General features: G+C 34.5%; 1 protein-coding gene and 1 pseudogene across 2 annotated transcripts in view; both read left to right on the forward strand.

Moving 5' to 3' along the window:
• Positions 1–12,865, forward strand: part of DPYD (dihydropyrimidine dehydrogenase) — an 820,498-nt gene that overhangs the window by 113,290 nt on the left and 694,343 nt on the right. The window lies entirely within an intron of this gene.
• On the forward strand, positions 5,153–6,547 carry LOC114898328 (annotated as a pseudogene).

A 12,865-nucleotide genomic window follows, 5' to 3' on the forward strand; every position in this document is an offset into this window, starting at 1 on the left:
CCATCTTCGAAAATTCTGCTTTTCAAAAAGTAGAGATGAATTAATGAGAAAAACAAGTATTACCTGATCGGAGTAACCTCTCAACCATCCATGCTATGAGATAAAGCAATAGGCTAGATAATTTAAATCAGCATTTAATCATATGGCTGTGTAATGTACTTTGTTTACATTGGCAGATATTTTACACATACACACACACACTCATAATCTTTAGATTCACTAAACACAACTAAATAATCTTGTTACCAAAAGCATTCAACAGTTTAGTGTACTGTGGGCCTAGCACTTTTAAAAAAACTTCTGGTTTTTGCCTTTAGAAAATACAGCAGGAGCTCATTCTTTATATGTGAGACTATGGAAGCATATAAACAAAAAGTTATAATGTTATGTGACTAATAGAATAAAAGGAGAATGCATCAAGGGGCAAAAATTAATTGTTCTCTCATCTATGATCACTTTTATTGTCTTACATGAAGAGTGTCAAATCAAAAAATACCATGGAGAGGATAAGAAATTTGATCTAGGCCTTGAATATGGCCAGTTTTACAGGTAGAGGGAAAGGTATTGAACAAAGGGGCAAGATGTATTTCAAGAACAGTAAAGTGGTCTGACGTAGAGCAAACTTTTTTCAAGCTTTTTTGTTTTTTTTTTTTTTACAGTAAAGGTAGTTTTATTAATATTACGTATCTCCAGCAAATAGTAAAGAGGTTATTATTGCTGTTTGTCAAATCACAAAGTATCTTTATGGTGTTTTTGTATGTATTTGTTTGTGTGTAACTTTTCTTTCTTTCTTTCTTTCTTTTTTTTTCATTTTAACATCTTTATTGGAGTATAATTGCTTTACAATGGTATGTTAGTTTCAGCTTCACAACAAAATGAATCAGTTATGTATATACATATGTTCCCATATCTCTTCCCGCTTGCGTCTCCCTCCCTCCCACCCTCCCTATCCCACCCCTCCAGGTGGTCACAAAGCACGGAGCTGATCTCCCTGTGCTATGCGGCTGCTTCCCACTAGCTATCTACCTTGCGTTTGGTAGTGTATATATGTCTATGCCTCTCTCTCGCTTTGTCACCGTTTACCCTTCCCCCTCCCCATAGCCTCAAGTCCATTCTCTAGTAAGTCTGTGTCTTTATTCCTGTTTCACCCCTAGGTTTTTCATGACATTTTTTTTTCTTAAATTCCATATATATGGGTTAGCATATGGTATTTGTCTCTCTCTTTCTGACTTACTTCACTCTGTATGACAGACTCTAGGTCTATCCACCTCATTACAAAGCTTTTTTGAATGTATGTTTTCCTGCAAAACTCACATAGGCAGAATTATTTGGTCAGTAATATCTCTCCTTATATGCCAGGAATCCTTGGGTATAAATAAAGCAGTACGAGGTTGGCAGGGATGGTGGGAACTATTCAGAATTTCAGGGTGTGAGAGGGGGCAGTGGGAGACAAGTATGAATAATTTGCCAACAATTTCAGTTAGTTCAGGGGCTGGTCTCAGGAGGCTTGTTGGAAATGTGTTTGTTACCATATTCTAGAGGTCAGTTACATAGAGTCTAGCTTGCCAGGATAGATACTTTAAATTACTTCAAGGAGTGATTGTGGTTTTTAAGGAAGGGTGACAGGATTAAATATATTGATAAAACTATGAAGATTATTTTACAGCTTTTTAGAATTCTGATAGGGTAAGAAAATACAATGTGGGGATAGATACAATCATTCATTTACTTAATAAACATTTATTGTGTTTCTGTAATACACCAGGTAATGGGGTTACAGATATGAATAAGGGAATCTTTGCCCTCAAGGGGCTAATGGCCTAGTTGGGGAGACAGATACAAAAATCAAATGCCTGATGTGAAGACTCAGAGCCCCAGCACTTGAGTTGTTTCCCTGATCCCAAAAATGACATGGCATTTTTTCTCTTGGTCCATGGGCATGACATAGCTTGGCTATTGAACATCCTTTTTTTCTCACTAACTTAACTCTGCAGCAGCCCTCAGGTGGCTCCGGGCACCCGCAGTGGTACCCTCCTCCTGAGTTTGTCTGTAGTCTGGAGAAGTTGGAGCAAAACTGGACTGAATCTGAAGAGTGACATTTTGTGGCTGCCTTGGTTGGGCCTTATCATCAAGTTGGGTATTACCTCCTCATTTATTAAGGTTCTACTACTGCTATGAGCTTAGAACAAAAAAGAGGGGTCTCTGCCCTTACTCAGTTCTCTGTCATCTCATCCAATCCCTGTTCGTGGGCAGTCTTTGCCAAGCAATCTTGAGCCTGTTCTTTCATCAGTGTCCCAGCTCAGGAATCATTTTAGACCCCCCCGGTGCTTCTTCCTGATCCCAGATGTGAGGATCTAATCCTGGATGTGAGAACCTGTGGCCGGCTATTTAAAACGTGTAAGGGGATACAGCCTACTCTGGAATGTGCTGGCTAAATGAAACAAGTATTTTATTAGGTTTTAACTCATACCCAGACTGGGAAAAAATAATTCAAAAGTTTGTTTTGGCAGTAGAGTAGAGGGTACAGTGGAGGGAATGAGAGATGTAGAGAAATCAGTGACCCCACTAAGATAAAGGTAGAAGGGTATAGAGGTCAACAGAGGAGAGTGTGTTTGAGAAATTTAGAAATATTTAGAAGGTAGATCTGATGAGACTCTGTGACTTAATAGTCTCAATATATTAAAAACTTGATTTAATCTCTGTTGCTCTGTTTAAAACCTTTTAAAGTTTTCTTATGCTTTCAGAATAAAGTCTAATTTATTTGTGTATCCTAGTAGATAGTAAATCTCATGAGGGTAGGAGGATTGCTATTTTGCTCTCCTTTGTATTCTTAGCCTTACCATAGTATTAGCATATTAGGTGCTTAATAATTATTTGTTGAATTATTGATAAAGATAAAAAATAAGAAGAAGGACATTTATCAAGGGCAAGTCAAAAAATTTTTTTTGACTTTGTATTCAACTTTTTTTTCCCTTCCAGTTTTATTGAGATATAATTGACATACAGCACTGTGTAAGTTTAAACTCAAATGTTTTTATTTTGAGTATTTGGATATACATTAATTGAGATAGGGAAAGAGAAAAGAAGAGGAGGATTAAGTAAGATGATTTTAGTTTTCAGATGAATTTGAGATAGCTATGGTAAACTCATGTGTAAATTTGCAGTAGGCAAAGGAAAATACAACTCTGCAACTCAGGAAAAAGACTGGAGGTTGCAGCCTGGGATTTGTTAAGTATTTTGATATTTGTAGCCATGGGAAAGCATCTGATTTTGAATGATAGTGCATGGAATCAGAAAGGAGAATCTAACCAGATGCCTAAGAAAATACTTGGTTTAGGAAAATGTGTGTCAGAGAGAAACATATTTTGGGATTTAAACTTTTTTTTTGCGGTATGCGGGCCTCTCACTGTTGTGGCCTCTCCCGTTGCGGAGCACAGGCTCTGGACGCGCAGGCTCAGCAGCCATGGCTCACGGGCCCAGCCGCTCCGCGGCATGTGGGACCTTCCTGGACCGGGGCACGAACCCGTGTCCCCTGCACCGGCAGGTGTACTCTCAACCACTGCGCCACCAGGGAAGCCCGGGATTTAAACATTTTAAATAACTTTCTCCAACAGAATAAATTGGGACTCTGATATGGTGTGTCTGAGCACTTGAACTGTGGCTAGTGTAACTGAAGAACTGAATGTTTAATTTTATTTAATTTTTATTAATTTAAATGTAAATTGTTGCATGTGGTTAGTGGCTATGGTTTGGACAGCATCGCCCCAGAGAGATGTTTTTGAGTTGCTAACATGACATTCACCTTTCTCTCACCGATAGAATTATCATCAAAGGAGAGTCTAGGGTAAGGTTAAACCACGTTCACACACATCACACATACACATCATGCACACTCTCAAAAAATGAAGAGTAAAACTGAAATCAGAACATAGTAATGGATATAAAACCAAAATTAACAAATATGATATGGAGGAGACAAGGTGACTATTATTTTCTAAAGACATGACTTGTATGTAGAAATCTCTATGGAATTAACAACAAAAACACTCTAGAAATTAATAAAAGAATTTAGTAATATGGTCAGTTTTAAGATAAAGATGGAAATTTGTGAACTTTTCTGTGTATTACCTATTCTATGAAGATCCTATGAGGTAGTTATATTAGAGTACCCCAATCATCCAGGACATGTTGAATTGCTCGGCAAATGGTATAAGAGACAGTTGTTTTGCTGTTTAGAAAAAAGAAATCACCTTATATTTTCACCTCACGGGTATTAAAGGAAGTTTCGTGTATATCAAAGAGCTAAAATAAATAAATGAGACAGCCACAGTCCAATAAACTATGAAAGTGACTATCTCTGAGGTTTAGATGGGGAAAGAGATAATAATCCAAAAAGTAGTTGAGGAAATAACTAAGCTTTGACTGCATTAAAAAAAGCTTCTGGGGCTTCCCTGGTGGTGCAGTGGTTGGGAGTCCACCTGCCGATTCAGGGGACATGGGTTCGTGCCCCGGTCCGGGAAGATCCCACATGCCGCGGAGTGGCTGGGCCCGTGAGCCATGGCCGCTGAGCCTGCGCGTCCGGAGCCTGTGCTCCGCAATGGGAGAGGCCACAGCAGTGAGACGCCCGCGTAACGCAAAAAAAAAAAAAAAAAGCTTCTGTATATCGAAAAAAATCACAAAATTTAAAGACAACATCAGTGTTCTGTATTGCCATGTGTGTAAGAGATTCAAAAAAATTTAGGAGCTTAGTGGTTAATTGGCAAAGTATGATTAAGAAACCCTTAAAATATTCAACTCTAATGGCAAGCAAAATATAAATTACATAAAAAGTACTAATTCTTGGTTATTGACGTTACTGCAGTTCAGCGAGGAGGAGATTTTTGAGTGCTGGAGATGGAATGGTAAGAGCCATTGTCCCATTCTCAGAGATCAAGAGCAACTGAAATTACTTTTACATTTAAGGAAGGGAGTGTACCAATAAGTACTAAGAACCTTGAAACAAACATACCCCTTTTCATATAAATTTAACTTCATGAAATATACTATGCACAAGACATAGACATTATGGACAATCTGAAACTGTTTCTCAAATTATAGAATATAACAGTAAACAAATTGAGTAGAACCTAATTGTCTACTATTAAGGAAATAATAAGAAAATGAAGTTTCTAGAATATAAAATACTATATATGGTATATCAATAAATATATATACATAATGGTAAATTGTGGCATATTTAGTTATATCTGGATATTAAAATGATCTTTAACACAGTGTTTTTGAGTGACACGAGTATCATCATGTTCACTGAAAAATACCAGGAAACAAAATTGCATGTAGAACATGATCTCCATTGAATATAAAGAATAAAGAGAAAAAAGATAGGAATAAAATACAGCAAAATATATTATATCTGAGTGGTGGGCTTACACATTTCTCAGGCTTATAATTTTCTGTTCTAAATTTTCTATAATGGGAGCATATTATGAATGATTAGAAAAATAATGAGATACGTAGGCGCGGACCGGCGTGTTCTTGGGATTAGAGAGCGGGACGTTCGGCTTGCGAGCGGGAACCTCTGAGTCGTGCACGGAGAAAGAACGATTTAATAATGGGTGATGTCGAGAAGGGCAAGAAGATTTTTGTTCAGAAGTGTGCCCAGTGCCATACTGTGGAAAAGGGAGGCAAGCACAAGACCGGGCCAAATCTCCGTGTTCTGTTTGGGCGAAAGACAGGACAGGCTGTCGGAGTCTCTTACACAGATGCTAACAAGAACGAAGGCATCACCTCTGGGGAGAGGAGACGCTGATGGAGTATGTGGAGAATCCCAAGAAGTACATCCCTGGAACAAAAATGATCTTTGCTGGCATTAAGAAGAAGGGAGAAAGGGCAGACTTGATAGCTTATCTCAAAAAAGCTACTAATGAGTAATAGTTGGCCACTGCCTTATTTATTATGAAACAAATGTCTCATGACTTTTTATGTGTACCATATTTAAATTGATCTCATACACTAGAATTCAGATCATGAATGGCTGATGTAATATTTCTGTCCTGATTTAAATAAGATTGGCTTGTGGCTAAATAAATATGGTCAGCTTTTTGAATTTTGATAGTAATTCTGGTTCAACAAGTACTATTACTGTTTTCCCTTTCTAAAGAGATGATTAAACTTGAATAAGGAATGTTAAACTTTTCAGGGATATGGTGAATGCCTTCTCAAACCCTATAGGAGATTGGTTTTATATTTAGATTTCTATAACTGGTTATATTAATATATTTAAATATTGAGAAGCTCCCTTCACTGTCTCATAGACCAGCAAGAGTCACCTGTGTTTCAAGTTGTGTTCATTCTCCCGTTAAGGCAAGGGCTGAAGATACACTGACAATGTCCACTTTCCCTTTTTGGTCTTAACTATGCCAATTTAATTAAAATTCTCCATCTAAAAAAAAATAAAAGAAAAAAAGAAAAATAATGAAGTAAGAAGGAAAAATGGGAAGAATAAAATAAGATACAAAATCTTGGATAAGTGGCAAAAATCAGATTTTAGACTCCAACTGTGATTTTAGATAAATTAGTCTTTTTTAGTCTTTTTTATAAGATAGGATTAAAAGCTTAAAAGGATTGATATGAAGAACAACAATAATGTAGGAGAGAATGCTTTGTAATTTATGAAACATTAAGAAAATGAAGATACAAAATATTACAATGTTTGTATACATTATTTCCATTGAATGGTGTATAGTGCTTATTTCAAATAAATTACATATGTCATACATAATGGAATTGACTGGAAAACTTCGGTGTGGTCTTAGAATGTAGAATGCCAGAGGGAATATTTTTTATCTAACTTATAGAGTCCATTGTAGTTCCATGGCTGTGTGGAAATACTGTACAGGATTTCTGAAAATGATGACATGAAAAACTTTTAAGGACAGAAAAAAATGTATCATCTCCAGGTGAAATCTCTGTCTATAGTATGATAATAGTGAATTTAGAGGTGAAATTCTCAATTTCTTTTCATTTTTTCCCCTTATCTCTGCCAATTCAACCCTCTTATCATACCAAAGTGATTTGATTACTGTATTATATTTTGCACCTGTCATAGTCCCTGTAATCATTTCTAAACATCAAGGGGAAAAGTGGGACCTTTTTAAAAAACGTGGTGTCTCTTTGTCACCTTTTTACTTCCCAAGGCAGTAGTGGGCCATGTGTAGTAGAAATAATGAAATTGGAAGGTACTTCAGTTGAATAACTTAAGAAAATGGGGTGTCAAAATCTGAAAGAAAAGTTACATATAGAATATAGTTCATTAAGAAAAAAATGTAAAAAACTATATGAAGCTTTCTGATAATGACTTAATACACAAAAATATAGATTGGTGAGATCTGTGAATATACCTCTATGGTAAGAATATAAATTACATTTTAGAGTACAGACATAGCCAATTAAGGGTTAGTATTTTATTTGTAGAGCCATACATATTCAGTGAGAGCTGTTACATTTGGTGATTATTCTAAAGATAAACTACCAGGGCATTATATCTCTGAAATCTATTCCTTTTTGCTCAGCTTTGTCACGTGTTAGGAATTCTGTCACTAGATGGTGATGTTGAGTTGCACAGTTTATGTTCTTGGCTTTTTTTCTGGTGCGTGTAATAGTAATTGTAGGTGTACCATAAACCCAGCTATGTATCCAGAGTTAAAACTGAAAGTATAACTATGTAAATTAGGAAAATAATTTTAAGGGATACAGTACATTTAAGTTGAAAGGTAAAAATCCTTTAAAGCTATTGCTTTACTTTAGACTTTGAGAGGTAGAAGGAATATAAATAGCAATCTAAACTTTTCATTGAAAGAGTGAGGTCTGAAGAGAGATTCAAAGACATTAAAAAGAAGTATTTTTCAGTTTTTCCTTCTAGATGTGTTAGTTTATAAAGTGCAACTTTAATTTCATTCCTCTGTTAATATCTAGTGGTACTGAGGCTGTTTGCCATCTGATCTAAGGGATGTGTTACTCCTGGTACCTACATATTGTTTTAGTTGCTTATTGTTTTAGTTATATTAATTTTGCATCCCTTGCTAAGCATAATGGTTAAACTACACTGGTATTTCTTTAACTGGTACTTCTACATGAATTGAAGTAAAAGACTGTCTCTATGAGTAATTTGGCCATCTGAATAAGACTTGAAGATAAGAATATTATCACTATCCTACCTAACCTTACACTTGTAGATAAGTTTGTGTGTGTATGTGTATATATATATTATATGCAGAAATGTGTGTTTGTATATATATATATGTCCATGTATATGTACTCTATCTCTATTAATTTCTATCTATATTTCTATCTCTATATGAATCTCCCTGTCCCAGTCAAGGAAATCTTGCAGTTTGACAGCATTTGAAGTTTGGAGATCCATTTGCTTTTTAGACATATCTGTTAGAATTACAGTTTTATGCACAACTTTCAATGAAATTCTTTTATGATGGTAAAAAAAGATGAGGGGGAAGAGAAGGCAACCTAAATATTTATGAATAGTGAATTGAATAAGTAGTTTAGAAAACAAATCTAAGGCATGAGAAAATTTGAAGTGGTGTTGAAGAGAAGTATAAAATAAATAAAATGAGAAATTATTAAAATATTTCTAATGAAATCAGCAGGTTGTTTAATGGTATGGAAAGTAAACACAAATTGTTTAAAATCCTGAATATGTTATATAATGATCAGTGATTTTACAAAAATAAAGGTAATTATAAATGCCCGTGTGTGTATGTGTGTTTTAACTACATGCAAAGTTTGACCTGTGAAATTGGATGCAGAAACAATGTGTAAGCTTTCTATTTTAATCATATTTCTTGATCCTATAATAATTATATTTCTCCAAGTTTTTTTTTCACTAAATGGATCAGCAGGAATCTCTGGAAGACACACCCCACCCTCCGCCCCCAGTAAGCAGGTTACAAGAGTATCTTCTTTTCTTCCATGCAGAGGAGAATATCTTGTCTTTATCACTTCTCTTAGAGAGAGGCACACACTCTACTATGCACATAAGCACATGTGTCTATGGTTTCTTTCACCTAACATAGAAAGAGGGCAACCAGGCTGAATATCTTCAAATTTTATAAAATATAAAGACAAAAGCACACCATCACTTTCTCTAGATAATGATGTGATGGAACTACTTTAATAACACTATTGAAATGCAGCTTAGAAAATGTAGGTTAAGCATTAGGAAAATGATTATGTAAAAATATATGTAATTAATTGCATTTGATTATATATTCTGTGTAATTAAGTTAATGTAATTTGTGTACTATGAATACATATGTATACACACAGTTTACACATGTGTGTGCAAATGTGCACACGTGTATGCACACACACATACATTTGGTATTATCTGTTTACTGCATAACTTAAGAATGTTACTTTCATTCATTTCAGGGATGAGTGAAAGCAAGATTTGTCATTCGGTTTCAAATGGGCCAAAGATAGTTTAATTTTTTCACCATTCAAGGGAGGTAGAAGAAAAGTTCTATATTAATTTTCACTAATGTTTAATAAAACCAAATATATACCTTATACTTGTGTATTATTTATGGATTTGGTAGCAATTGGCATATATGAATTAGGAGCTATGTTAATTTACTGTTTTCCTCTACTTTGAACTTTTTTTTTTTTTTAAATTAAGTTATTTATTTATTTTTCGCTGTGTCGGGTCTTCGTTTCTGTGTGAGGGCTTTCTCCAGTTGTGGTGAGCGGGGGCCTCTCCCGTTGCAGAGCACAGGCTCCAGACGCGCAGGCTCAGTAGTTGTGGCACGTGGGCTTAGTTGCTCTGCGGCATGTGGGATCTTCCCAGACCAGGGCTGGAACCCGTGTCCCCTGCATTGGCAGGCAGACTCCCAACTACTGTGCCACCAGGGAAGCCCTCTACTTTGAACTTTAATTAGAACTTGAGTGTGAGAAGTGATTGCATACTTATTAATTATAAATTTGGGGAAACAGCAGCACAAGTAAATCAGGCATGACTTGATACAGTTATATACTTATAAAATGCATTACCATATTCATTAATCTGAGCATTGGTTCTTTCAACCTGGTGCCCACTGTGTAACTAGACAATATGTTCTTAAAAGAAATATTTACAGAAAAAAATCAAATTACTATTGTAACTGCTATTTTATGACAACTTGATACATTTAGAACGATAAAACCAAAACAGAAAATATGTATTATTATATTAGAAGTTACTATTTAAAACAACAACATTAGCAACAACATAAATAAATAGTACTTAACTAAGGTAAAAAAAAAATTGCATTTTTCTTTTCGTAGCAAAAGATTGTGGGTTAAAGACTACAGAGAAAGGATACAGCTTTTGTTTTGCTACCAAAGAAAAGTACAGAGCTGTCTTACTCTAGAATGCTTATCATTTTAGATACAGACTTTGAATGAGCAGCTAATAGCTAAAATTATTTAGGAGATAAAAATTGGTACTGTGAGGATTAGCTTTAATTTTAAGTATCCATAATTGAAGTGCCCCATTATGATTTTAATGTTATGATAATCTTGTTAACAAGCTGTTGTGTATATACTATCATATTTTAATGTAGTTACAAAGCTTAAGTAAACCATAAAGTAAATTGCTTTTTGAATCAGGCTTTTACAAGTGGAAAATTAGTGGTTTACATGTTTTGAATATGTATTTTGTAATTATATTTGGCATTTTCTACAATTTAAGAAGAATAATAGAGTGGGTTTATAGATAATTCATTATTGTTTATAAGTACATTGGTATATTTTGTTATTGCTCATTCTAATTAATTTAGGTTCATTCCACATATAACACAACAGCTGATTCTATTTTTTTTCTGTAATAGTCTTCTCTTCTAGAAGATATACATTGCAGTTTAGTTTTTCTATTTACCATTTCTCATATATCAGCACACTACATTTAAAAGAAGATTTCTACCCTTTCTTATCTATTATTTCTACAGGTTATTGGGATGTATACTGAATTCTATCCATCGAGAGTGTTTGTGTTTACTCTATTTTTTGGGAAGAAAAAATGTATCCCATTCTGACAATTGGTGAAGATAGCTAACTGGTTAGATTTACTTTTTCTGAATTTGTTGCTTAAATAAACAGAACATGGTAATTTGATAGTAAAGCAGAAGTAAGCAAACAGTTTATGTAGAAGTCTGGATAGTATCTTCAGCTTTCTGGGTCATATGGTCTCTAATTGGAACTATTCAGTTGTGCTGGTATAGTGCAAATGCACCCACATAGACAATATGTCATCCAACGGGTGTGGCTGCATTGTTGTGGCTGTGTTCTAATGAAATTTTATTTATGGAAATTGGCAGCCAGCTGGATTTGTCCCATGGGTCATAGTTCACTGACCCCTCGTTAAGAGCAAACTTGACATAAACCAATTAAAATAAATTTCAAAGAATTGTTTGGTATATATATTATGAATTTGTGATTTTCTCTGATTAATAGTAAAAATACTATGAAGCTCTTCCACTGTTATTAATAAGTGTGACTTAGAACATTTACTGAGGTGTCATATCTCCTATTTTCTGGGCTGTTCCTTGAAACTGAATAAGTTACATTTCCTGGATTACTCATGCAAGTGAACAGGCATGATTAAGAATTAAATCGTCAGTTGCAATTGTAAAGTCACCAATATGCAGGCAACTTGAGGTATCCATGTCAATGCCACTGAATCAGTTAGCATTAATCTGTTATGCTTGTGGTTGAAGAACCATGTACATTATGAAACAGTATAATGTTACTCTCCGGTTTGACACAAGTTAACCACAATGAGGTACCTATGAAAATTCAACGTTGTGATATTATAGTTTATCAATTATTTTTATAAATGGATGAAGAATCATGGCATCTACTAAAGTACATATATGATAGCTGATATTTATTGGAAAATATTCATTGTGATGTGTTTTTTGTCTATTTAACTCCTTTATAAAGTTTTGTACCCATGAGACTCTCTGAGGAATTGCCTCTATTTTAAAATTTAATCAATCAATATTTACTTAATAAATCAGTGAATCATGAATAAATATTTTTCTTCTAGTGCACAAAGAAGTTTTTTCTAGGATTCAATGAGAGGCCATATGGGATACTCTGTACTCTTTAAAAAAATGCTCCTGATGTTTAAATTTCAACCTTCCTAATATCTTCCAAGAAACCTCCTAAGAAATTTAGTTAATTTAGTACATGTCCTAACTTTTAGCCCTATAGTTCTTTCCCATTTTAAGGGCCATTACTTTGGCTGGCAAATAGAAGAAATAATAGTAGTCATTTTATTTAGAAGTCTTCCATAACATCCACTTCCATCAAGTTTTAGTGGAAATGGGTGTCTTTCGTTGGACGTCATAGGTGATACTTTTAGTTGCTATCTGTGCTGTGTTTACAAACCATTTATCCTGCCAGTATCTCCCTCTATCTTTGAGGAGAGTTTAGAGCAATCTTTCTTTTTTTTTTTTTTTAGATAGGTAAGAAAAATGATTTACAATAAGGTTAAATTACTTACTGGTATTATATTTGTCATTGTCATATTTTTCCTTCATATTTCATTTCTTCCTTCATCCCCTTAGATGTTGCTTATAATTTCATATTCTGTAAGGGAATATTGCTTGAGACATTTCTCACCCAGGGCTAAGAACTATGTTGAAATTTAAACGGTTTGGATGAAAAAGCTGTTTGAGGAATCAGATTTTTTCTTTTTAATAGTGAAACAAGGATAAGAAATTTTTTCATTGTAAAGAAATAAATTACTAGTTTTGACATATAATTATAGTTAAATGATTGCATATGAGTAAAATATATTAAATAATTA

This window comes from Monodon monoceros, unplaced genomic scaffold, assembly GCF_005190385.1.
Source record: "Monodon monoceros isolate NGI ecotype Baffin Bay Population unplaced genomic scaffold, NGI_Narwhal_1 Super_Scaffold_18, whole genome shotgun sequence".
NCBI classification, from domain to species: Eukaryota; Metazoa; Chordata; class Mammalia; order Artiodactyla; family Monodontidae; genus Monodon; species Monodon monoceros.